The 23,339-nt window shown below is 41.9% G+C and overlaps 1 long non-coding RNA gene across 1 annotated transcript; it reads left to right on the top strand.

Annotated features, from left to right (window-relative positions):
• The first annotated feature begins 687 nt into the window (after positions 1–687).
• Positions 688–22,699, top strand: LOC148326429 (uncharacterized). The gene is made up of 4 exons (XR_015846233.1): positions 688–711; positions 2,472–2,593; positions 2,720–2,833; positions 21,884–22,699. It is a non-coding gene; the product is annotated as an uncharacterized LOC148326429 (long non-coding RNA).
• The last annotated feature ends 640 nt before the right edge of the window (positions 22,700–23,339 follow it).

The following is a 23,339-nucleotide window of genomic DNA, read 5'->3' as shown; positions in this document are numbered from 1 at the left end:
TTGCGGCATCCAACGTTGCATTTGCGACGGGAAATCATGATTCCAAAATAATGAACGCACGCCGTTCTAATAGCGCAGCATGTTTGTCTTGGATTGCATTCTTTTTCATTGCATCTCCTGCTTGTTTTTTTTTCTCATAGCCGAATAAATTGTTATTGTTCCACGAGATATTTTGGTATTGATTTTTTTTTTTTCAAAATATGACCAATTATACTGGCTAAATGTGTCCCTGAATGTATTTTTCACACAGATTTAAAAAATGTCTTTACTTAGGGAGTTGTGTTTTAATGTGTTCTAATCACTTCTTTTATTTTCTGTGGAAATTTAAAAAAATAAATAATTTTGTTATAGTCGAGATAAATAATTCTAAAAGTTGTACCTTGGATGTAGTTCAGTTCTGTTGCTGAAATCTTGTGCATAGTCATGTATTCTTTTAGCATGCCCCCTACTGGTCAGGTGTGGCTACTGCACACACTGCTCGGGTCAAGGGTTAAAAGTAAGATGGCTGCCTTAAATTTTATGTGTGTGCTAATGAGCCTGGCATGGAAGCGGTCGTCTTGTCTTGTTAAGGGTTTTCAAAGCATTTTATTTGACTTCTTTTGTTATTTCACGCTTGAAAGCTCAAAATAGTTGAGAGATGATCAACTCGTCAACTTCATGCATCAACATCTATAACTCCGATCCTGGCGTCCTCACATGAACAAACAAACGGTGAGTGACTGCATTTGAACCTTTGAAAAAACGCTTGATGTGGGAGAGCAAGAAAACAAAAGCGGATTTGGAATCGGTGCAAAAAAAAAATAAAATTTGGCATATGTGATGAAAGGATTTTTTTTTTGACCGGTGTTATCAATCCTTTTGCAACAGCACTTGTCCTAATTAGCATCACAAGTGAGGCTTTGTTACGACTATTTTTTTTCTGCCGCTTTTGCGTCCCAGCCGTTGTTTTGTGTGCATGCGACCGCAATAATTACAGCAAATTTTCACCTCCAAATCGTTAACATTTGATTCATATGTCAGCCCATTTAGGCAGCATACCCGTGGGACCTGAAATAATTGCAATTGCCTCTTGTGCAAATTGAAGCTCAGTTGGAGGGATTTCAGAAAAATGTTTTATTTCCATTTAGATTTTTGGGGGATATTTTTTTAATATATTATAATTTCAGTTCAGTTAAAATGGACGCCCATTTAGGCAGTTGACAATAATAGCAGGGCCTGAAACAACAGCTGTTTCTGTATGTTATCTTTTGAGTTGTATACTATTTATAAATATGACGTTGCACCATAAGCTATGTAGAGAAGGACGCTATGGCAACATTTGCAAAAAATCTTTAAGTTAAAATGATAATTTTTTGAGTCATGGCAACCCAATTAGGCAGCAGACTGAAATAATTGTGGCTTTCTCTTGGAAAGTCATCAAATGAAAATGATTTGATGGTTAAAACGATTATAAGGGGAAAAATGCATGATTGACTGAAAATGTTCATGTGTGCTGTTTGGTTGGCATGTTTTCATTTCCGCGATCCCGAGAGTACATTTTCACCTGTTTTGCACTTTCCGAGCAGTCAGTGGAGTGCAAAAGCACATCAAATATCCTCATGTATTATTTAGAGTGGGCTGGTGGCAGCCGTCACCACTTTCAGGAAGACAAAATATGTGATGTGTTGTTTGCTTTGCTTACATAATCAACAGTCAGGTGTCACTTATGTCAAAAGTGCGGCGTGGACGCGTGCCAACCTGCGGTCGAGGCTGCGATTGCGTGTCGCCGGGGAGAATGAGTCCAATCAGGCCGTGGCAGGATAGACCTCCAGTGTTTTTGGAGGAAGAGAAGGAAGCCAGCTTGAGTTCTGGAGGACCGCAGAGTTTGCTGCCTGGCTGGAAGTGGAAGGGTTGGGGTGAGGGTGGGGGTGTGAGGGGGCGTCGTCGGCGGTAACATGGAGACTGTAAGTCATTGTAGGCCGACTCAACTGGCTTGGGTGGCAAAGATCATGAAGTCCTGGACATTCATCAACCTGCCGAGAAGGGCCGACTGACTGGAGCCGGGGGCTGCACCAAGCCGCCCCCCCCACCTCCTCCCTCCCGTCACCGTCACCGCCGGTCCCCCCCTCCCTCTGCCTCACGCCGAGTCAATGGGATCCAGTTCGACCGGGCCGCCAGAGCCGGGTCAGTGCAAATAATCAGGCCTCTGACGCCTTGCCTCGTTACTGGGCGAGGGGGGGTTGAATGTGGGGGATCCCAAAGGAAACTGGGGGTCATGCACCGCTTCTGTCTTTGCAGGAGGTAAAGGTCACGACGTGGCCGAGGGGGACAACAACAACAATGTGTTCACTGAGTTCCATTTTCTCTCTTTAAAGGGCACATCATTTGCAAAATTGACTTCTTAGTAGCCGCCGAGACTCCCAATTACACAATTAAGTCAATCTTTTCTATAATCACGTAGCATTAAATTGAAATTAACATTTCATTTGCAGAACGGCCACCCCAAAATCAAGTTTCTGGAAGCTATGCTGTGTGAAGTTCCAGAGCCACTTGCAAGCATTACCCAAACAACACTGTGTGAAATGCTATCATGCAGAGACATCATAGCCAAAAGGTAAGCAGAGCTGCAATGACCTTTGTTTGTTGCACATGTTAACTTGAGATAAGCGGCACTTACTTGATTGCTCAGTTATCAACACAGTGGTGTCGGGGGTATTTGTCTTTTGTGATGCCCATACAGCGGGTGCGAAGTGCTGCCTCCATGAGTGAAAATGGAACGCCGGACTCGCCATTCGCTGATCTCCCATGTTTATGAATGCTGTAATCTTCACTCTTCAATCTGCATGACTTAACGGTCAGTGGACATTTTTCTGTTTTTACGTTTTAGTGTATGGTGTGGTTAACTTATTTTTACACTTTGATGGCATTTAAGACTGTTCAAAAGCATGACGCAGACAAGTTCCATCAAAGGGTGAATCGTTTCATTTAAGTAGTCTATTCACACTGCAATGTTTTAACAATAAAAATCTGCATTGCTATGAAAAAAAATTCAAATGTATGAGGTTGCTGGAAGAACTGCAACAATAAAAAAAAAAAGTCAAATCATAATGCTTCTATCGCTTCAAAATCTCAGCCATTAAAAGCGACTACTGCTGAGTCATGTGACCTGAGAATAAATGACTTAACTTTTCCGCTGAAGGCAAAAATGGGAACCAAAAAAATACAAAACAGATGTTAATGCATTTTGGGGTTCTGGTCATTCCACGATGGCTCGTTTTTTTTTTTTTTTCCTCTCTCCCCGGCAATTGTTGATTCAGCACATCTATTCCTGTGAGCTGTCAATCAAAGCGACGAGAAGCTTGCCCAGAGGCAGCATCCAGCAGTGCTTTTTTTTGGATGCGTCAGAGCACTACGCGTCGTCGGTGTTTGAAGAGGCCGGTAATGTACATCTCTTGCGTCATGCCGACATCAGAACACGAAAGTCCAGAACGCATTAAAATTCAGTCACAAGTAACATAAATAAAGAATACAAATGTATTAGAATGTCAAGAACTAGATTAGATTAGAAATCCCTTTATTGTCATTGTACTCAAGTGTGCAACGAGATTAGAGGGCTCCCCTCTCCAGTGCAATACAACAATAATTCAGACAAATATATAAATTAGATAAATAAGAGAGTGCAATGGAATTTAGTACTGAATAGGGTATATAAAAACACATCACGATGCTGTTCTGCAAGGCAAGGGTGTTCTCGTGTGTGTGTGAGAGTTCAGAATGGAGATGGCTCTCGGAAAGAAATGAAAATATAAAAATCCAATTCAGTGAAATCATTAAAGAAAACATTTCCTAAACTTCAATATTTTAATGGATGGGGGACAAATAAAAGACAAAAAAACCCCAAAGGAAATCTGAAACTAAATCCCTCCTATGATGTTTAATGCTCATTTTTGCTAGCTGCTCAATAGTTTTCGATTGAGTGCCGCTACTTTTTTCCTCGATTTTTGAACCATGTGGCTAATACAAGGGTGCGGCCTGTCTGTGGATTTTACTTTCACCACTAGGGGCGTTCTATAGTTGAGAAAATACTCTAAATAAATCTCGATCTCAACAGCATCCATTGAATTCAAACTCTCTTCCTACCTTTTATGTTTGTACAATACTATACCGATCTATTTTTCTCCGTCGAAAACATTGCAATCCACCTTTTGAGTACCCCTGATATACAGTCTTGTCCTCGCCACTACTCAGTTATTCCATTTGTAAGCTTTCTCATGCTTCCAACTCTCCGATGTCGCAGAAACACAAGTGACCTTTTATATCTAATGGGAGGAAACGCTCCAAAGGACAGTGATAAAACATGAGTGTGCACATGAGGGCTTTGCTCTGCAAGCCATCAGCAGCTCTCCTTTGCAGCAGTCACAGACCCCAGCCTGCAGCATCCCTGAGCTCGGAGCCTGGGAAAACATAAAGAGATGGAATGTGAGGCTGCTTGGGGGAGAGAGGGGGGCGGGGGGGGATGTCTGCCCCGCTGACACTCCAGAGTCTGCATCCTCCATCTTCACGATGACTCACACAACTTGTATTTACATTACGGGTGTATTATTACTAATAAGGCCGTGTTGCGTTATGTGCACGTCGTCCACTAGGGTGTCGTAAAAGCCCGCTGTGTTGGGTCAGCAAATGTTTGGCTTGCGCGTGTTCAAAGTGGCTGATTCCGTTGACGTAGCAATTTGCTGCAAGATTCACCATTCGAACCCGAGTAGTCGTATTGTTTGTTTGGGCGATCCAGGTTGAGAATTTGATTTCCTACTTTTTGACACGCCATTGAATCAGTTGGGTCAGGATTCCACTCTCTCTCGGCTCTCACTTTACTGAGTGGAGTTTCCATGATTTTGTCAGGTCCTCCAACTTTCTCCCACATCCCTCCAGAAAACATGAATGCAAGGTTCATTGAAGCTGTGAAATGATCCAGAATTGTAAATCTGTGTGTGACTGCTCAGTCTGAATGACTTATGATTGGGTGGTGACCAGTTTAGGGTGTAGCGCGCCACTCGCCTAAAGTCAGCCTGGATCGGCTCCAGCTCACCCATGACCCCAATGAGGAAAGATGCAATGACGACCAATGCCCCAAATCTCAGAATGTAAACGGTACAATCCCATCTGGCTATTGCTAACGTCATAACCAGGAAGCTAGCCAGGGTACTAGCAAACAAACATTCAACTATAGCACACTGTATTTTTTTGTTGTTGTTTTGTTGACTAATGTAATTGAGAAATGTATTTCTATTTTTGCTCTTTGAACCATTGTAGCACTGCCCCGCTGCCTCAGAATGCGAAAATTAGTGTCCCAGTTGGCTAATGCTAACATCCTTACCAGGAAGCTCGCCAGGGAACTAGCAAACGAACATAGCCTACAAATATAGCACACTGCATTTTTTTTTGCGTTGTTTACCAATTTAGCAGTGTAGTGTATTTCTATTTTTGAGGTTTGAGTCATTGTAAAATGGCCCATGTGGCTATTCCGAAAATCTTAACCAGGAAGTTTTTTTTTCTTCTTGCTAACAAACTAAAAAAACAAAAGAAGACAACTACGGTGCTCTCATCTTTTGTTTTTGCTGTCTGAGTCGCCATGGAACTGTTCTCCATGAAATAATCAAAGAAATTGTTTGCTCCAATTATGTAAGCAGCTCTAAAGGGAAGGATGTGGCCTGACAAACCACAATTTTTTTCCCTCCCTTTTCTGAGACCCGACCCCCGCGCTCATTTTATTATTTGAGTCACGATGGAATCGTCTTCCACTGTGAACAAGGAAGTGCTATGCTAGCATTAGCATGTAAAAACACAAATATAGCAGCCTGCGTTTGTCTTCATGTTGGACTGAATTTAAATGAGTGAAATCCAGTCCATCTTCTGCTCTTAACTCGACCAGAAAATGCGAACACAAAAACAAACATAATACATAATAATATATAATTGTATAATAATAAATGTTAGAATAGTCAAACATTTCATCTCTTCTTGAAATCAAAATAATTCTCCCAAAACAAAAGAAAACGAGCTCAAAGCTTTTCAATGAGCGAAGTTTGTTTTCCTCGATTTGCCATCTTAATTTATGACGTCATTCTGATGTAAGCCCGAAATCGTCAATAGCCAAAGCTTGGCGGAGGTCTGCGGTGTCGAGTCCCATCCTAGTTGTAAAATTTCCTCATTATTAGACTTTTTTTTTTTTTTTGTGTGTGCGCATTAACAGCCTCGTTGCTCATCACACCCACTCCCCCAAGTGTCCCCCCCCCCACCCCTTCTCTCCAGAGGCCTCATGGGATCTCTGCAGTACAAATTTCCGTTGCAATTCTAGTGGCTGAGGCTGACGACACCGCAGCACTCCTACCCCACAGCTTGACGAGCCCTCCGATGGCGATTTACTGTACATGGCAGCCACTCTGGAGCCGGCGCACATCTGGTGCCGAGTACGTTGACTGAAAAACAGTGTAGCGGAGCAAAGCCGATGAAAGGCACCCCCCCACAACCACCAAAAAAAAAAAAAAAAACCACACCAACCCATTTTCCCCCTCCTGCCTTCCTCATGTCCTCAAAGTCGTGCCTCCTCCCACAAGGCCGCTTTCTAAGCCTTTGGAAAGACTGGATCGCGTAAACAAAAACTTGAGAGAGACATTAAAAGACATGCTGCACTTAATGATGTGATAGTGGTGGGAACTTTCTCTCTGAGTGAGAGTGCGTGTGTGTGTCACAACTGATCGCTGCAACATACTGAATGTTCACCCCCAAGTCCAAAGCCGGTTAGGATTGGACTTGTACACAGATTGCTTTTGACACATTTTATATATATATATATATTTTTTGTACATTTCCCGGGGATTCCATTTTAATGCCTCCCGGGCACGGCTGGATTTCACGATTACGAATGTGAAAACAATGCTAATTAGAAGAGATTGGAAAAAGGCATCTCACAAATCGACGGCGCAACACAGAAAGGCGCTCGGCTTCTGGCTTGATAAGCCTGGCGTGGATTTGGTAATCTGCTTTGATTTTGCAACCGGCTGCTGACATCGTTCGCACCCCCAGCCCCCTCCCCGAACCGACCCGCAGTGAAAAAGAGGAAAAGGTCTTGACAAGGCGACCAAGTGCAGGAAAAAGACACTGTCAAATGTCAGATGTCAGCAGAAAAAGCAGAAGTCAGCTGCAACTGTCCTGCCGGAGCAAGTCAGCCTGACGCTTTATAAGAAAATGCCCTTCACTAATGCTTTATTGATCGGTTATCAACAAAAAAATGCTTCTTATAAGTGTACGTTTTTGTTTTTGTTTTAAAATATGGTTGCTAGTGGTTAAGATGGCTGCCTCGCAATTCTGACGTGTGGTTGAATTTCAGCTGAATTTCTTTATTATATTTTGGAAATCCCCCTTGCCGTATTCATTGGTCAGAAACTAAATGGACTGTGTTCATCCCACAAAGGGGCAAACGCCAATTTCTACCAGCTTCTGTCGACAAAAATATCAGAAGGAAAAACACAACTCCACCTAAGTGCGCAGTTGAATGGGACTAAGGCTCAAAGGCCCAAAGTCGTCGATAGGTTTGAATGTGAGGTTGAATGTGATTAGCTGGCGACCAGTCCAGGGTGTTGTCGGCCTCTTGCACAAAGTCAATTTGGATAGTCTCCAATTCACCTGCAATGCTATTGAGGACAAGTGGTGTAGAAAACGCAATCAACATTGTCAGGACCTAAAAAAAAAAAAAAAATGGCACTAAAATGCACAGCTTGCCAAATTTGAGCTACGCTTTATTGCTGCACAAACGCATCACGCATGTGTGTATAAATGTTTATTACTGGGTTATAAAGCAGGAATAAGATAATTATCATATTCTTAAAGCACCGCACTGTTCAATTGCTCGCTTGAAACGTAAACCAGACGCAGCGCTCCAAGAATGTGCTTGACATCCTGCCGCACTTTTTCTCTCAGATCTGCTTTGTCGCTGAGCTCAAACCACCGAGACAGCGTCGGGAGTCTCTCCTGCTCGCAGTGTTGGAAGTGTATGTGTGTGTGTGAGGGTACAAAAAAGTGTCAAGGAATTCATTGTCTGCTCTCCACCTGTTATTATTCTGGTCCCAATCAACCTGCTAGCCAGTCTGGAGCCAGTGGCCATCTGGAAACACTGCTCTGTTTATAAACTTGGCAAGGATCAGCACTGCCGGGCTCTGACCTCCCACACAAATGTGGAAACAATTAGAGCGCAAGACAGTCTGGCTGATTGCTGCAGCGAGCGCCGATCCCACCGACGTCTGCCCCGGACGCCAATGCCTTGTTAGAGAAATTGCAAAGTCAGTGATGGCAAAGCGGTTCTTTTTTTTTTTTTAAATCACACACTTATAAACTTATTTTGGGCCTTTTTGTGTGTTAATGGCCTTGCCCAACCACCGTCCTCCCAAGACTCGCATTCACGCAAAAACACAAATGTATTTTTTGATATTTGCACATGACCTCAAAGGTGCAACAAATGCCAAATTATTAAGAGCTACAAGGATGTTAAAGAAGACAAAAGGAAGAAGTTCAGTCATCGTTAACTTTTGCCTTCATTGCATCGCGTCGCTTTTGTATAACCTTTAGTTCATCTAAAATTGGCGGTGAATATATTTTGTCTTACACCACCATAAATAAAAAAAAAAAAAAAACAACCTCAGGTGTCCAAAAATTCCCCATCAAATCTACAAAAATAAGTGCAGTTCAGGTGTATCTTTATTCTCTTGTAGTAATTAGCCAATTTATTCTATTTCTCATCATGGTTAGTGTACTGATTCTATGCAATATTTTGCACTGAATTATGTTTATTTGATGTGTTATTTTACATTGTGTTTAAAAAAAAATAATACCCACCCAGAGATAGCAGATGCAGATTAACTCTTAGCTAACTCTGGTGCAATTTATTTTAAGTTACATCAGGGTCACATGCTGAGTAGCTCCTTGATTAATGAAAAAAAAAAAATAATAAAAAATTTGAACCCTTAAAATCTTCAAAATGGGCAAATAAATGTAACCGTTTTCCATGAAAAAGGGGCAGACCGTAGTTTGAAGTTGTAATATCACCATTCACCACTAGAGGGCAGACGTGTCCATGTTGCGCTTACACTGGGTCTTCTACTTTCCTGTACTACGTGAGGAAGCCTAATATTTTTTAGCAGTTTCTGAAGGATAAGCAGGACAACCCAACTACTTTAATTATATAAATATTTTGAGTACGTTCATTTTTATGAATTCAAAAATCTTGCACTTAATGTTGGTTTTGTGTTCAGCAGTTTTGTGCCGTCTTCGAATGGTAATTTTGATGCAAGATAGCTCTTTTCACCAGGGAAGAAAATTGACAGTTTTTAGGTCGGGATAGTGGATCTTTTTATTTTGCAAGTATTTCACATATTTTGTCCATATTAAAAATAGCATTTTTGTCCTACATCTGGTTGGAAAGTGTTTGGTCCTCTGCAGCCTCCGAGTAGCAATGACGAAAAATCGTGCAATTAAGTTGCTCATCTCTGATATGATGCGATTTGCTTTGAAATTGTCACATTCTAGCAATCAATAAGAGCCGCTGCAAGGGTTTATGTCGCTGACAAACAATCCAATTTTACACCTAATGTAGTTGTTAACATTTTATATGATGACTACCTTCTTATGAGAACGCCTCGCTTTAATTAATGTGATAAATGGTGAATTGGAGATGGATTCACGCCACGTTCAACTGAGATACTCCCCCACCACCAAAAAAAACAAAAAACGAATTAACGACACAAATGTTCCCCGTTAGAAAAGACGTGATTCACTTCTCAGACGGATTACGCCCCGATTGTGGCGCATTTCATCACTGCAAGAATATCAAAGTCATACATCACATCACGTTCATGGTTCCCATTTGGCTTGTTGCTGTTTGTCCACCATCACTCATGACCGCCACTTTCCACATCATTAAAATACGTCGCCACCACGCTGGACGACTCCCACATGTGGAATCAAGCGTCTCGGGTGCCTTTTCATCTGCTGCGTTAGAAGCCAATAATGAGCAACATAATGAATCAAGATGATCATAATGACGGGGGAGGGGACAATTGCCCAAGTCGTTTCTGGCTCACTGCCTCATTTCCCTCCTCTTCTCACGTTCTCGTCTTTTACGAGGATCGGTGGTGTTCTGTGGCACAGCACGTGAATTAAAGCCCGGCGGTTCTGCTTTTAATAAGCACAGATTATAGGAAATGGGCCCAAGGCTCAATAGAACATTTCCAGCTGGAAGTCCGACCTGCGAGCTTTAACAAGGAGTCAGATTGAACGCAGATACGACATTACATGCTACTTTCCCCCCCATTATGTTTTCATTACTGACGTTGGTGGCCGTGCTGCTTCTGTGCTCTCGGCTTTTTCTCACAATGTGGACGGTATCGAACACGTACGAGATATTCCGCCTGGAACCAAATGTGTCACAAAGCGAGCGAATGATGATGTAATGTGCATGCCAGGTCAGCTGATGGCAGTCTAAATACAAAAAAAAAAAAGTATAATAGGAATAGTGCTGACTTCTGGTTAAAATAATTATCATTATTATACTTTGCTTGATTTACTTAAAAGTGCTTGGATAGGTTCAACAAAGAAAAAAAATTGACTGCTCACATAGTTTGCTTGTATTGCACATTGTTTTAGTAGTTAGACTGCCACCAACTGGCCCGGCATGCACATTACATCCTCATTTTCTTTTTATGACATTACATTGCATTACAACTTTATTTATACAGCACATTTCACAGTGTTATATGTTTGAAAAACATGGTTGAATGCTACATCAAGCGCACGCTAGCGCCATTGAGGAACTTCTTGCGAATCCCACGTGGAGTTTTGGTGACAAATTTCTTCCATTTTATTGTTGTTGAAGTTCTCTTTTCATGCTAATTTGCTAGCGTGTCAATCATGAGTTCCATATACATTTAGCATGATGTTTATGTTTAATATATAAAACTATATTTAGCTGAACCATTATTTCCTACATTGTTATTGTGGATCATGTTGGCTACACGCTAAACGAAGCTAAGCTACATGGCATTTGATTTTTCATCCTGTCCATCTGTAAAATTGTATACAAGTAGAGTGTGGCGGACCTTTTGTGATACGCCTCGGTTGGATGATTGTTTGAAACAGTGTTCCATGCTAAAGCACTTCAAACGGTTGTTAGCTTAAACATATTGGCTTTTCAATGGCGATTTCTATCGAAGGTTTTCCTTTTGTCGGTCTTCAAGTATCTTGTTGATTAGGAGTTTTGTGCAGTGAATGTGTTCACCTTTGTAACGAGTTTACGGTTTTATTGTTGAAATAGTTTGTATTGTTTCACTCTGAAACGCTTAGAAATTGTTGCGCTAATTGCGCCGGTATGTCAAGTTAGCATCAAGCTAATCTCTGTATTCTTGGATCGAAATTTGTCTTGCTGTATGCCAACTATATTTTCATCCTCCTGAAATATTATTTTTTTAAACTAAATGTCAAACTATAACTACAGTATGTCTTTAAATTGTACCTTCTTTGACTTTTGCGTAGCACCCATTTCTGCTCATAAAACCAAAAATCTCGGCTTTATGGAAAGGAACATCTTTGCAGACTTGTTGAAAAGGTCAGATGCTTGAGTCGTCATGACCGTTTTTTTCATAATGTTAAGTGACTTATGATTATGAATCATTGCCGCTCGACTCACGTGACTTGGAAATTGCCGTGCCGCAATAATCATCACTTCCTCACACAACCAAGCCCTCCATCGCCTTTCTTCGCTATCTTTTTCCTCTTCTGTGTGTGTCTCTTATTCCCTCTTGGTGAGATGAGAATCTAAAAATAGACAGGTACGACCTGCTTGGGGAATTATTGTCTTTGACAGTCACAGCCCCCCCCCCCTTTTTTTTGTCCCCAGAAAAAGAACATTACCATCGAAGGCTGAGCAGATATTAAAGTAATATGTTGGTTGTGTAGCATCTGGTGTCCTTCCTGCGCGTTTACGTCTTCTCGTACAAAGTGGCGCCGCAATTCACAAGCACTTGTTAGACTCCCTCGCCTTGCACACAATCAATCTTTTCAAGGACATTGTGCCTCTTCTTCCTAATCCACGTCATTGTGTGTGAGACTTCCTGGCTTGTGCTCTGTGTGCAGAACGTATGCATTTTTAAAATTGTTACCGTCTCACCAGCACGCTTGGAAAGCTCATTTTATGATGAGGTCCAAGCAGAGGGGGAACTTCTTTGGTGGGAATGAGCGCACCTGCCCTGTTGGTGCTCGTGCGGCACTGCATCTTCGCTTGTTGTTGTTGTTGTTGTTAGCCAGTCAAGTCCAAAGCGGGCAGAGTGGCATTCTCATTGATGTCATGTCCACTGCGATCCTTTGGGTGGCATCCCACTCCTCCACCGTCTTCTTGAGCGGGCTTCGTTGTCTGAGAATATGGCGGCGCGCAGGCTCAAGCGCTGATGAATGTTTCAATTAAAGAAAGCCAAAGGGGGGAAAGGTTAGTGACTAACTGCCGGTCTGGCTATTCTCTTTAGAAGCCTTTTCTATTTAATTAAGTTGGATCGGGGTTGAGGAAAGTTCTTAAGTCTTTGGATGGCCGCAGTTAGGCCGGGAAAAGAGAATCCGCGTATATTTTCGATGAGTAACACACGCAAGAAATGACCTCACTTATCACTCGGGGCGGATTCCTGATTTATTTTTGATTTAATAATGGCTATTTCTGGCTTTTTGCTGAAGCCAGCCAGCTGGCGACGGAGGTGCGGAGGAAGCGAGTGTCGCTGATTTGAGTGGCAGGTGCTGATCTATGCAGCCTGGAAGGGAAGCTTTTCGTTTTGAATGGAGCCTGCCTCCAGCTGTTAGCGTGGACATGAATACATCTTGCAGGATACATTAATGTTACGGACGGGATGGAATCAATGTTCCCTCGAAGTTCGCACCTCTTTCAGCACTCGATGACGCCGGCGCGCACCACGCACATGCGGTACATTTCTATATCCGTTTCCAGTTTGAGGTGCACTCACTTGCTGTACTGTAGTTTACCGGGGAAGCATACGTTGACACCCGTACACTCACATGGACTCACCCACCGATGACACACGCGGCGGATTGCTTAATTCAGGAAGTCCAAATATGGGCGTCGCTCACAATTCCGGTCTGTTTGGCCCGTTTCAGAGGTTAAGTGACTAGAAATGTGTGCGTTTTATTAAATAAAAACATGTTTTCCATTGTTAATAAGATGAGAAGGACATTGGTGGACCATATTTATTGTGTAGAGATTTAATTAATTATGCTTAAAATGACCTGTTTGCTGAAGTCAGGCTGTTTCGATTTGATTCGATTAGATTTTTTTATTTTGATATACAGAAGATTTTATTTATTTATTTTTTTTCTTTTGTGCCATACCTACCTTCACGTAACTTATAATGACAGGTTTTGAATAGGTGTGATATTGGTTTGACCGTTGTGTGCATGTCAGAAGTTGCTCAGTATGGTCCAAATGAATGTTCAGGGAGATTTGAAAATTTGACAAAATTTATATCAAAGTGAGAACCTTAAAAAAAAAAAAAAAAAAAATCCACCAAATGATGGGTAAATTCAACCAAAAATAAATTGAAAACGCCTTTTTCTGGTCACATTTTGTCCGACAACTCCAATTTTTTGTTTTTGAACATTAGCAGAAGGAATATTACCCGGCCGGCCTTTGTAAATGTTCACGCCATCTGATGGATGTCCGTGGTCTACCGCCTCCCCCGCCCCAACTTTTGTACGCCTCTGCATGTACATAAATCCAAATCATCCTTAAGACAATTTAACATGATTTAGAATCGATACAAATACAATTCAAGGACATCTCATGTACTTTTTTAAGACTAAAACCTGTACCGTGTTTTTATACGCTACTTTATTTTAATGTTCATGATGATGGGGCTGCTCAGAATTTGTTGAGGCGGTACTAAGAAAATGGCGAAGCACTATGTCTTCAGCATTTTCACATTTAACAGCGCACGAGCACAACACTCCCATCACTCCCGGCCTCGTCCTGAAGCAGGAGCTGCTGAAATATTTCGTCGAACACCGTTGGCGTGTTTCAACCTGCAAGCCGCACTGGCATTCAGGAATGTCTGCCGGGCTTTTCTTGCTCTGCCGTCGCTCCCCACCCGCTCGTCAGTCTATCATTACGGCGAAATGCATGCAAACGCACGCGTGAAAGCCAGTTTACAGAAACGCCGCATCTGAATATTCCGAGATGACTTTAACCGATGTGGATACATTGGAAAAAAGGGAATTGTCTGTGGCGTTCTGAATAATGGATGAGAGTGGATTGCTGTGTCAACACGCGTCGGTTGTATTCCTGAGCGCATCACGGAAATGATGCTTCTCGGCACACAAACGCTCCGTCAAGGCGCAAAGCGGCAGCAGCAATTGGGATGACGATCACAACTTCAAGCCCGTAGCTGCTACGGCGTCGATCAATGAGACTGCCAGATGAAAAGGAGGTGCGCCTTGTTGCGCCTCACCAAAGTCAATGTGCGTCAAGTGAATCAATGTGAGGGGAGCCATGCGCCTCCAAATGAACACGATTAAAGTCTTGCCTCGGCATGACGGCGGATCTTTTTTTTGGAAGTTGAAGCCGACTTTTCAGCCGGATGCCCTGAAAGCTTTCAGAAAGACTTTTAATGACCTCCTCGCACTCACCGTTGCTTGGTGTGAGAATAATACCTTGCTGTAAATCACGCTCTGCATTTCTACGGAATTTTGAATCAAACGCTACTTGCTGAATTCAGATTTCAAACAGCAGAATGAAGCATGACCACAACATAAAAAAAAATAAAATAAATAAAAAAATCCAAAAACTAGGAACTTATTACGATGGAAACATCAGATTCATGATTGTAGTGGTCGTATTTAATCTTTATAGCTCAACCGGGACACAATTCACGTGTGATTCGTCGCCAGCCCATGTTAATATATTCACTGTATGGAAAAATGCGATTCATACGGAGTCTCTCAATCCGTGCTTCTCAATTATTTTCTGTTACGCCCCCTTTGCAAGAAGAAAACAATTGAAATAAATTTTCCGTGACTAAATGTGCCCTTGGAAAAATAAATTGCATAACCTCTACTTCATTTGACCCTTTTTAATGCTTGTTGTTCAGCCACTAAATAAAAACTACTCATGAGCATGTTTGAATTTTGCTAACCAAAACAGTAGCACCCACACAGACGTATAAACCGGCAAATCTCAGCGTGTTCGTTTTCCATACGTAATCCGACCAAATTAACGTGAAACCGGACTCTCGGGTGTCGTCTATTAGCCGCTTCATTCTGTGTTGTCACGAGTGAATGCTATTTGTTTTGCGCACAGGATTAAGCGAGGGGCCGACGTTCGCCTTTGGGCTCTGTGCGTAAGAACTTCCTGTCGTTTTCAAACACTCAACGGCCCGCGGCCATGATTATGTGGAATAACGCCTCATTTGAAGCTACTTGAATCCGTCTTTCACGTGTCCTCAGAAGGGGACAGAGTCATGACAAAAGTACAATGAAAGAGAAGCGTCCACGATGGCGTCCGATGCGATACCCGCGTGCAAATAGCTCATTGTCACTCGATTTGCGCCGGCACATCTCCCGGTCGTCACAGCTCCCGGTGCACATCTCGGGAGATTGAGTGACATGCGCTGCTTTTAAGAGGATTGTGTTGTGTGAAGCCTGGGGAGGAGATGGACCGTGGCGCTAATCTATTCTGACACCGCCATGCTGGTGGAACTGAGAGTCATTCAAGCAAAGCAAACAACACCGCCGAGGCAAATAGTTTTTTTTTTTTTTTTGCTTACACTGCCCTCATTGTGGGGAAGCTCCATGCCGTCAGGTATCATCCATCGCGTCAAAAACCTTTGTTAAAAAGAAAAGAAATACAAGTGTAATTGGACCCTAGAGGTATGCGAGCCACAATTTAGGAATCTGTTTTCGACCACTTGACTGATACTTGAATTTAAATTTCTCATCTGAACAGGAAGTTTGAGACTATTTCACGTATACAACTTTGTGAGAAAAAAAAAGGTGAAAAAAAAGACTTCTGTTGAGTCTTCATTAGGGGCAGTGTATGCACTGCCCCACCACATCCAACAGGGGGTGCTGTTTTTGAATAGAATAGATTAGATGGAATAGACGTGCGCTCGGGTTGTTTTAAATAACTGCCGAACTTTGTTAGAGGTCAAGATTTGCACGGAGGGTGTCGACGGGTGCTGTGGGCTCTGAGTGGGGGCATCCAAGGACCCCAGTCGCACATCACATGGTCGATGGAGAAATGTCAGTCTTTGGTCGAGCAATATTGCAGACGAGTCTGGTCGTTTATGAAGGTGGCATTCGTCTCAGACGGAAGGGCAGAAAGATCATCCCATGGCCGATGTATATTTGACCAGGAATCCGCACCGCACGTCCCCCTGACAAAAAAAAAATTGAGCATCTGCTAAGAGACGTCAGCTATACAGTCTATCGACTCTCAGCTTCAAAATGTTCTGAACCAAAAATTTTAAAGCGGGCATCTGAATAATCAGGCACTCACCCGGGCGTCCTGCATGCTTTGCACAAGCTTTGTTTCATCATGCTTTGATGTCATTTTCTTAGTGTGTGACCGTCCCTGCCGTCCTAAGTCATTTTTAATGGCCATCGGGGTAGTTATAATTAAGCCCAATGAAATCTTCCTCAGCAATAAGTGACATTGAAGTTTTCAAGCCCTCCCGACTAACAAAGAAACCTTGAAATGAAAAAGCTTAGTGGAGGTATTAAAGTTGTTATTCTCTGGGGATGAAAAAAAAAAAAAGTTGAAATTAATTTTCCACTTGAGCATCTCTGGAATGTTGTCGTATTTCTTCACCCTTTTAAGCCTTCAGCATTGTCTCGAGACGTTAAACTAGAACAGATGAGACGCTACTCTTGCGAGGCACCTGTAGCGGCAGTCACGCACGCACGTGCGCATGCACGTACGCACGCACGGAGTGAGGCAGCAGGTCTGGCCATGTCAGCTGTGGGATTTTTGTCATCTCAAGGCAACGCTAATCACCTGCAGTGAGGAGAGTGTGTGCAAGGGTGCGGGGTGGCAAATGTTAAGGCTGAGTGTCATATTTTTTTTTTTTTTTTTAGTCCTCAAGTTGTTTTAGTACATCATGTACATGTGCAGATGAGTTGTAGCAGTGCTAACTGTTGGCCTGGGGCAAACGTCTTGTTGCATCTTTGCAAAATTATTTCTGACGGAAGCGAGCAATGTTCTGGCTGGAGCAAAAGTAATGGGACACCTGTTAATTGTTTCATTAACACGGTGCTCCTTAATTATTTTCTGTTACGCCCCCTCCCTAGCAAGAAGGCACAATTCGTGCCCCCCCCCCGGCCCCCCTACCACCCACTCTCCGCCGCAACTCTAAATAATAGCATCTTTGTTCCAAAACAAACCTACACCGTAGAGTGAATACTCGCTGCGTACAATGGGCAAGGAAAGCGCAACTGCCAACTACTGGAGTGGATGTGCAATTACACTTTATTATTTCTAACTTTTTTTTTATTATTATTTTTTTTTAATATTTAAAAAACCATGTTGTCCAGGGTCACACGCGTCCCCCTCAGCATCTGAAGTTATGAATCGAGACAATGGCTGGGAATGCAGTAATTGCTCTTACAGGGCGAGCGAAAGCATGACAACACTCCTGTAATTTGACGTTGAGTCTGTTGGGAATTTCCAGCAGCCGGCGATGCGTCTTTCATTGTTGTCGAATCCTCTCATGATGATGTGATCCAGGGATGGGCAACTTAAATGCTGAACTTTTCATCAGTGCTACTGGAGGGGGGGGGGGGGCACACACCTCTTAACCAGATGTGTGACAAAATGCTATTTTATATATGGACAAAATATATGCTCTTAATTATTTTTTCAATCTTTTTTTAATGTATGTATAAAAAAATCCACCATTCTAACTCACCAACAAAGAGTTTGAAGCAAACAATAAAACAACTTTTTTTTTCCTCCAGTGCAAAGGAGTCTTATATAAAATTTGCCATTCAAGGACGGCACAAAACTGCTGAACAAGAAACCAACATTAAGTGCAGGAACTCATTTTGTAATTTTTTTTTCTCCCCAAAAATTGTCATGGTACAATGTGTTTCCTGTATATCATTCCACATCCGCAAAAAATATTTGTCCAACTCGTGTTGAACTATAGAGCAGTATAAGAACTGGTCTAAGCAATGTTTGCCATCTAGTGGTGATTGGTGATATTACAACTTAAAACTGTAGTTCTTTTTAGTCAATATTTTTTTGTGGCTTGGGGCTTCTAACCCCAACCCCCCCATGGCCCCCCTCCCATATTTCCAGCGTTTTCCCCAAAAAAACATATATTGAATGTTGATCACCGTTTTTTTTTTTTTTAAAGAGTAATTTTGTCTCGTCCAAAGGTTTTTTTTCTGGATTAATGGGACCACTCAGTGTGTGGTCGCGGGCCGCCAGTTGCCCATCCCTGATCTGATCCGATCTGAGCCGGCTGAGCGGCCGAGCTGTCCGACTTGTTGCGACAGCTCGCCGGGTCGAGCTCCGAGGTGGAGCTGGTCGGCGGCGTCGCGACTGCACCTGCCACAGGCAAGTGCCTCAACCTCTCAAAAGCAGAAATGAATGCCGGAGCAGGTCCCAGCCTGCCCCCCCCCCCCCCCCCCCCCCCTACACACAAACGCCACCTTCGTCAATCACATCCTCTTTCGTACTCAGCCTTGTTGTGCTGATTGTCAAGCAAAGGCCAAAATACAAATGTGTAGTTGACCTTCTTTGGAACAGCTTCTTCCTGTGGACGCTCTCCACAGGCTGATGATAATACAACAATGCCCCCCCCCCTCTTATTTTTGTATTAGCACATCCAATTTCTTCAGGCCCAGTGTCCGGGTGTGCTGCATAAATATTTTATTAATCCAAAACAGCTTCCTTTGGAGAAATGCTGCTTTTTGTGTATTCTAATTTCAAAACAATCTCAGCACCTGAAATGTCAGATTTCCATAGCAACAAAAATGAAGGCAGCGGAGCGACGGTGAGTCAGCGGGCGCAAAGTCACAACACGATCCCTCTGCACGCGCGATAACCCTCGGCATGCCCAAACTGATATTATTTAGAATTCCTTCGCCTTTATCTCTTTCCTCCTCTGCATCTGCTGGCGATGACATCATCACGTTTGCCTTTACTTTGATTTAATTGTATGACTTGTTTGGTTAAAAATGTACAGTATGGTTAACGTAAACTATGATATTATTTTGTGGATATTGGAATAACTATAAATTATTTAGGCTTGTAATGCATTCCTGATCATTTTTTGGGGAATTTATTAGACCTTTATATTGAGGCTGATTAAGTCGTGATTATTCACTCCCTTTCTCTCCTTTACATGCAAGGCCAGTCCGTTTTATTCATGTAGCACAATTCAGACGCAAGACAACTCAACGTGCTTCACACAACTAAAAACGAAACACGAATGAAAACCAGATTTTTTTGTTTTGTTGTTGTTGTTAAAATTCAGAATTCATACCTATGGTTTGCTGATAGACCTTTTATAATTTTTTTTTTCAGTTACATTTTTTTTCTTTCCATTTTAATTTTTTTCCATTAATTTGCATTTTGTTTTGAGACTGAATTATACGTAGTGAATAATTTCTCTCTACTAGTTTATTTTAACAGAAATTCACAAAGATGATGATAATTATAATAATAACAATACTAATACTAACAATAATAATAATAATAATAATAATAACAACCTTTTGAAAATAAAGTGAATAACAAGGAAGCACATTCGCTTTTCCAAGTCACTTGCTCATTCCCTGCCAGACCGGTTAAAATCGATCTTTGCCGTCAATGGCAGTGAATGAGCTGCAGCAGGAACTCGTATGATTTATTCCACGAAAACGTCATGAATCCGTTGCTTCAGCAAAACAAACAATAAAAAATGTGCACAACAGCAAATTTTTAGGGTTAAAAGGTTGAATTTCTAAGTCTTAGAGTGGCCAACAAAATGATGAATTGAATCACAGACGTGAGTTTTGTTGCGTCTACTCCATGTGTTGCTTTGTTGCATTCGATATCTTCTGTCTGAATGATGGACACGATTTCGGGTCGCCATCAAGGCTTCTGTGCTTCCTCTGCTAAATACAACTCTTGTGCCCTCCCATCGATTTGTGTTGAGTGCAGAGTGTACACCTGCGTCTGCAGAACAAGTGTATCACAGTCTGCACGCTCTGCCCGGACTTGTCGGGCCCTCTGGCCTGGAATGTGCCGCTGAGACAATCAGGTGCAGCAGGCGCGTGGCGGCTTGCCGCAGGCGTAGATAACCTGCTACGAAAAGCGGGTCCGAGACGCAACGTCCTCCCTGCTAAACACCCCCGCTAAAATCAACCCCCACCGCCTTTCCACTCAGATGACCTCGTCCTGGAAGAAGAAACGGATGAGTTTGAAGACTTATTTGTAAACAGGCGTGATGTCAAAGTGTAGCCTTGATGGCGTGACTCAGTGGCAAGGGTGGAGCGCGCTGTGATTTTTTTTTTTTTTTTTGGTACGGTTTGTTTAGCCTGAGGGGCAAAAAATTTCATTTCTGTCAGGAAAAAGGTCACAAGCAATGTTCCAGCGTCGTCGGGAAATGCCTGGACGCCCATAATTGGCTCATCTATCAGATTTGGGGGCCATTGTGATTGAAGGGATACACTTTGGCGGCCATGTTTGGTCGGCTGCGTGACGACGGGGAGAAAAAAATGGCATGAAAAGGGCCATCTGTTTCTGCGTGATAGCATGTCGTTGTGTTAGCATGTAGCCACACAATTTACAGCTTGGTCACTTCTCGGTTTTAGTTTAGAGTTGACGCAATACAAGATGAAGGTTCGTGTTTTTTTTTTGTTTTTTTTTTAGTTTCATTTGGAGGGCCATTGCAACTTTTTCTTTTTTTGTGTGCCAAATAATACAAGAAAATTTCTGAAACCTTTTCTTTCACTGCTCTTATTGTGAATATGTTCCCTGAGTACAGTATCTCAGATTTTTTGAAAAAAAATAAATAAATAAATATATATATATATATATATATATATATATATATATATATATATATATATATATATATATATATATATATATATATATATATATATATATATATATATATATATATATATATATATATAGCATGTACAGAATGATTTTGTACTGTGACTGCACATAAAGGTACAAAAACAGATTGTTAAAACATGGCAACAACTTTGCTAATTAAAACAGAACAGACGTAAGAGGAAAGAAATCGAGATTTATTTAGCTTATTTTCTGAACTCTAGAGCGCCCCTACTGGTGAAAGACAAATCCACAGAAAAGCCGCACCGTCGTGTTAGCCGCATGGCTCAAAATCGAGAAAAAGGTTAGCGGCTTATAGTCAGGAAAATACAATAATTGTATTAAAATGTCAGTTTTTCGACTTTAGCCCGATTTTAAAGGAGGCAGCGCAAGTCAAAAGTCAGCTTGGGAAGTGCATTTTTAATTCCACACAAAAAGTGATGATTTAAACACTTCCTGTGCTGCATTGTTGTTTTTATTGGCTGGCTCACGGTAAGTGATCCCCCAAAACTCATGAAATGATTCATTTCTGCAAACAGTTGACCCCCCCCGTAAGTTAAACAACATAAATATGGCGTTGCCGTGTATTTATAAGACTCTTGCATGGTAGCCCCTCGCTAGCTGTAAATTCAAACAAACGATGTGATAACAACAGGTCTATTTTATTTTTCTTGCGTGATTTTCCGCCTTGAGGGGGCTATTATTTACCGCCGAAAGCCTAAGCAAAGGCCGAATGTGTGTGTTTTTGTTGTCTAGGCTTTCCTTGGTGGCGCTGAACAAAGTGTTCCAGTGTGCAGTGGGAGCAGCGATTGCAGACATGGTGTCTGTACAGGGAGTTCCTGTCCCTGGCCCAAACCCACAGACCCTCAGCAGAGAAGGACAAGGTCAAACACGGCCTCCGCTTTCACTTCACAACTTGTCATCCTTTAGGTTTGACTTTTTTTTTTTTTTTAATTGCGCCCCTTCTCGCCTGCATCTTGTCAACTGCTTGCTAATTGGAAGCAAACAAACAAAGCCGGGAGATGTAGAAGACGAATAAAAGGAAAGGTTTGTGTCGTCGCTTTTTAAAATACACAGTGTGGGAGATAATTATTTGATTCCCCTGCTGAATTTATAAATTTGCTCACTTATAAAGTTTCTTTAAAAAGAAACATGGTGTTCTTGGGGTCATACATTTTTTTTTCCATGCGCTAATGCCAAATAACTCAACTTTGGTTTCATCTTGACCACATGGCAAACTTAATGCGGGTATTTGCATGTGTCGTCTTGAGCTGGGGAGGGGGGGACATTACGAGATTTCTTGCCTTTATCACATGAATCAAATGTTTTCCTGGTAGTTTTTTGAAATATTTTTTATTCTTCAAAATCCCTCTCACTACTACTTTTGTGACCCATTCAAATGAAGTTTACAGTAAAGCTAACGCAAAGAAAGATAATTAAGAAAGCGTCCGCTAGCTTAATGCTAAACGTTATAGCTGGGCTAACAAATCGCAGCAACGTCGTAGCACAAACTTTAATTAACGAAGATTCACACACAAACGGCGCGGCAACATATACTACAAGAATATCGAGAGGTACTCCGATTTAAATATTTGTATTTTCCGGATTATAAGCCGCTAATTTTTTCCTTGATTTTGACCCATGCGGCTAATACGATGGTGCAGCTTTTCTGTGGATTTGTCTTTCGCCAGTAGGGGCGCTCTAGAGTTCAGAAAATACGTTCAATAAATCTCAATTTTTTTTTTCCTCTTGTGTCTGTTCTGTTTTAATTAGCAAAGTTGTTGCCGTGTTAAAAGGCACTGTTTTAAAAATCTGTTTTTGTACCTTTATGTGCATTCAAAGTACAAAATCGTTCTGTTCATGCAGTAGACAACTTATTTTTGAAAACATAGAAAACTGCGTCTTGTAGTCTTTTTTTTTTTTTTTTTTTTTTTTAAAGAGCTGCTGCGGCTTATATACAGTGCCTTATCGTCTGGAAAATACGGTATTCGTTTTGAAAAAGTGCCCGGTTGCATCCTTTGCGCACTCCCTGTTGAAGCTGCTCCTTCTCTTGGAAAGTGCAACCAGATGCTTGCTCTTGTTTTCCAAAAAGTGCAAAACATCCAGGCAGGATTTATTTCAATTGGAGTTTAATCTCGCATGATGACTTCCATTGTGTCTCCTTCCATTTAAACACAGTTAAGCTGTGATGTGTTACCGGCTGTATTTTTGC

Source organism: Idiotropiscis lumnitzeri, chromosome 12, assembly GCF_059441095.1.
Source record: "Idiotropiscis lumnitzeri isolate Australia: NSW breed Sydney's pygmy pipehorse chromosome 12, RoL_Ilum_1.0, whole genome shotgun sequence".
NCBI lineage: Eukaryota > Metazoa > Chordata > Actinopteri > Syngnathiformes > Syngnathidae > Idiotropiscis > Idiotropiscis lumnitzeri.
This window is presented reverse-complemented; position numbering and strand designations above follow the sequence as displayed.